Below are 4,478 nucleotides of genomic sequence, written 5' to 3'. Positions count from 1 at the left end.
TCAACGAATCCAACTGATTAATACTTACATCCTATCACGGGCATGGTATGTAGCGCAACTCCTTACGCTACCGAAACAAACCGGCAGCGCCATCTCACAAACAGTATATTGGCTACTGTGGCGGCATGCACTATTCAAAGTTGATGCGCAGACTTGTACACTGCCAAAGGTCGATGGTGGCCTTGAACTCATTGATTTTCCCCTCAAATGTGCGGCACTCCTGATTCACCGTATCGCCACTTTGCGTGACATTAACCCAGGTGGGACAACAGCGGTGCTTTTCGACCGTTATCGCCCACAATCGGCGCGTGCACCAGTATATTTGACACACATTCCGTTCCGGATGACGACAGTCAAGGACTATTACCTCAATCAAAGTTACGTCTTCACAGTGGCCACTGACAAGGCACGAACGTCGAAGCGCCTTTACCAGGCTCTTCGAGGCCAGCCCACACCACATAAATTGGAGGACAAACGACCGTCGGTTATCTGGCACCAAGCTTGGGCCAATATCAACCACGCAGCCCTTCCCACGGAAGTTTCAGCGCTATGGTATCGCGTCGTAAACAATTTAATACCCACTAATCATCGCCTGGCGGCCATCCGCCTACGGCCCTCGGCTGCTTGCGGCCGATGTGGTGACGTCGACACCAGAGAGCATCGTCTGTTATGCCCTCACGTCACAGAAGTGTGGGACCTTGCACGTGTGCTTTTAGCGCTGATCGGTGGGACCACACCGGACAATGTGTCAAGCGACTGGTTCATCACCCCTGACATTCAGACCAACCGCCGAACACGACGTAACGCAATGGTGTGGCTCTTGGGCTACACCATTTTCACGATCTATGACCTTTGCCTCACCGATGCTGTCTCTTTCGTGGACTACCTTTGGAGCCAGCATCGCCTGGCGGAATCTGACCGGAAATATACCATTACTTTTGCAAGATTTCTTAAAGTGGCAATGGTCCATGGTTATCAAAAGGTGTTCCAGGCTGACTAACGCACCTCGTACAAGAATTGCCTGAGTGTACCTCTGGATCTTTGTCACTCGGACTTTCACACTACCCTTGACTTGCCCATACCCCAGATCTGACATTGGCCTTCTGGGCATCACTAGAGTAGACTGTTTTATGATACTGATAATGTGGAAATTGGTAACATGGAAATTGTGTGAACCTTGTATGAAAAATATTGGAAAATTGGAAAACAAGTAATCTATCTTAGAGGATTATTACTTCGTTAATTCTATGGGCGATGGGATTATCTCGCCAGTTTCGTTTTCATTTGAGTGTGCTGCCGTACCTGTTTTTATTTTGCCTTCAATTCTTATTTATTTCTTTCTTTTTAGTTTCTAAAATCATCACTTGCTTCACACCTGCAGAGGGAGGTGTGTTTCTGAGTAGTGTGTCGTCGCCCCATGAGGCATATCAGGGTATGCCTCCGCTTTTATTTTTGGTTTATGGCAATAAGTCTCGTTACTAACAGCACCCTGATTTACGTGCTGCGTCGACACTAGAGGATGGCGGCATTTTTGGAGAGGAAAAGTTAGGGCTATAGGGGAGGTAGGAGGCCCATTAAAAAGAAAACATGTGACATCACACTAGTAGCCTTGTCCGTCACGCTTCGGAGACGCTCGGCTCCGTACAGGGTCCAGGGGAAATCAATATCTAATTCAAGAGGCACCCACTAAAGGTCTTAATCTTGTCGAGTGCAATCGAGAACTTGCAAGCATTTAAACACGCAGACAAGAATTATTAAACTCAGCTGGAATAGTTACTCGCTCCCTGCCGGAGAAGGCTGCTAGCACTCCTAGACCTGCAGTGTCACGTGCTGTGACGTATGAGCCATGGCCTGTCTTTCTCGTGGACATCGGTGATAACCCTTTGGGTATGATTTCGGGTGAAAGGTGGTTATTGACGGAGGTCTGTGGGTAAATAATGGTACCAGTATATATCAGGAGCATCCTGCGTTCTCAAATGTTATTACCTCTCATGCGACAGGACCGTGATGCCATTTTTCAGCCTGACAAGGCTCGTCCAAACATGAAACGGGTTTCCTTGAATTATCCGAGTGATGTTGAAGTACCCTGTGGCCAGCAAAAAATCGTCTTATCTGTCCCCGCTCGAACATGTGTGGGAACAGCTCGGAAAGTTCGTCTCAGTGCTAATATCCAAGATATCAACGACCATTTACAACAGATGTGGTCCCGGTTACTCAAAGTAAACGATTAACAGTTGAATTAGTGTATGCATCCAAAGACCAGAGTGCAAAGTCATACTCACAAGTGGGCACGTACTACCGAGTTCCTTACAAATTTGACTTGATTTTGTTATCAATGAAACAACGTCACACGCCCTCTCGACCCCTGAAGTTTCATCTCGTTTCCTCATCTCCTTCTTGGTGGTTCACTTATTTTATCAGGTGTTGAAGATATATAAATTTTTGAGCTATGTACATACAGTATACACAGTTTTAAAATCTCCAAGTCTGCCATATGGTAGTACACTGCGGAAACGTTTTAGCAGTTTCGTAGTGGTTATATAAACCAATGTCGTAAGACTTATAAACTTTTAACAGTTACATTAACATTTTAAAAGATCTATAGACTGTCGTACCTTGCAAACAATATTATCATTTCTGTTTCTCTCTTGTCTCGGTACATACAGAAAATGTTTATTGAAATTCTATCACAGATTGATTGCTGACACATTTCTAAACGAAATAGCATATTTGAAATTAAGTAATGTCCATGTACTTTGATCATATGATTAAAGTCTTCGCCCTTCTGGCTGTCACGCTCTATAGGATTCAGATTAATGAGGAGTGCAGGACATCACCTGATTTTTAACAACGGTAGGACAGTTGACTGCGTCCAAAAGTTACGTGATCGTCCACGCACAGGCACTATTTGGAGAATGTCACATTATCAGTGTAATTTTGCAACAAACTGGGTAACAGGTTTGTAACACAGATATTGAAGGCATATGCTGCAGTTTTCCATGGTACTGTACAGCTTGGCTTGCCAGGCACGAAATTGTTACAACATTCAAACCTTTCAGTGCCCGCCCCTGGTAGCTGAGTGGTCAGCGGGACGGAATGTCATACCTAACGGCCCGGGTTCCATTGGCTGCTGGGTTGGAGGTTCCCTCCGCTCAGGGACTGGTGTTGTCCATCATCATTTCATCCCCATCGACACGCAAATCGCCGAAGTGGCGTCAACTCGAAAGACTTGCACCAGGCGAACGGTCTACCCGACGGAAGGACCCAGCCATACAGTATTTCCATTTCCATTCAAAACTTTCAGTCAATCACGCTCTCCAACAAGTGCTAGAAAACATCTACTACTATGGGTAAGACACTAGGTTTTAAGTCAGTCTACTATGTCCCGATCTGAAAGTCCGATCCATCGTGAAGGTTGGAAAAAGGAAACTCCTTCGTCGGTATGCAGGAAACGGGCTCTAGCGTCCACGGTACCACAGAGAACCGTCCCGTCGGCGCCGACATACTATACATAGAATGAGATTTTCACTCTGCATCGGAGTGTGCGCTGATATGAAACTTCCTAGCAGATTAAAACTGTGTGCCGGACCGAGACTCGAACTGGTAGAGCACTTGCCCGTGAGGCAAAGGCCCCGAGTTCGAATCTCGGTCCGGGACACAGTTTTAATCTGCCAGTAAGTTTCATATTAGCGCACACTCCGCGGTAGAGTGAAAACCTCACTCTAGAAACATCCCCCAGGCTGTGGCTAAGCCATGTCTCCGCAATATCCTTTCTTCCAGGAGTGCTAGTTCTGCACGGTTCGCAGGAGAGCTTCTGTGAAGTTTGGAAGGTAGGAGACGAGGTACTGGCGTGAGTCGTGCTTGGATAGCTCAGTTGGTAGAGCACTTGCCCGTGAAAGGCAAAGGTTCCGAGTTCGAGTCTCGGTCCGGCACACAGTTTTAATCTGCCAGGAAGTTTCATACTATATAAAATTTTATAATCAATTTTAAGAAATTTTTCTTTCTAGCTACGACTTATGTTTGACACCAGCAAGCTTACTTTACTGAGGAATGTTCTCTTTGCATTTGCTAGTCTCCTGCACATATTTGTTTCGTCCGTCATGCGCTACGAAGTGGCAGAATTCTTTCACTTAGTCTACTATGTGCGTCCCATTTCAAATGTTAGCGTTTGTCACCAATCTCGCTTCTGCTACTGCACAGTAATGTTGTCTTCCGTTAGTTTTGTTTCATTCCCTTTTCTGCTCACTAAACTGATCACTCCCTACCATACATCCCGTAATCCTTATCCCCTTTCAAAGAGATAGTAATTTCATCAGTCATCCCTTTTTAGTCAAATATTCAAACCCACCTCTTGCGCAGCAATTCCGCTTGACTGCACAAGTCACCTTATTGTATGTGGTGGAAGGAACATCAACTGCAGTTTTTATGTCTTGAGTCTTCCATTTACAGACACTGTATAGGAAGAACGATTATCGTTA

The 4,478-nt window shown here is 45.6% G+C and overlaps 1 non-coding gene across 1 annotated transcript; it reads left to right on the top strand.

The window, feature by feature from the left end:
• The first annotated feature begins 3,858 nt into the window (after window positions 1–3,858).
• Window positions 3,859–3,933, top strand: Trnas-uga (transfer RNA serine (anticodon UGA)). The gene has a single exon. It is a non-coding gene; the product is annotated as a tRNA-Ser (tRNA).
• The last annotated feature ends 545 nt before the right edge of the window (window positions 3,934–4,478 follow it).

This window comes from Schistocerca serialis, chromosome 4, assembly GCF_023864345.2.
Source record: "Schistocerca serialis cubense isolate TAMUIC-IGC-003099 chromosome 4, iqSchSeri2.2, whole genome shotgun sequence".
Classification (NCBI taxonomy): domain Eukaryota; kingdom Metazoa; phylum Arthropoda; class Insecta; order Orthoptera; family Acrididae; genus Schistocerca; species Schistocerca serialis.
Note: the sequence above shows the minus strand (reverse complement) of the source record. Positions and strands in the feature narration are given on the sequence as shown.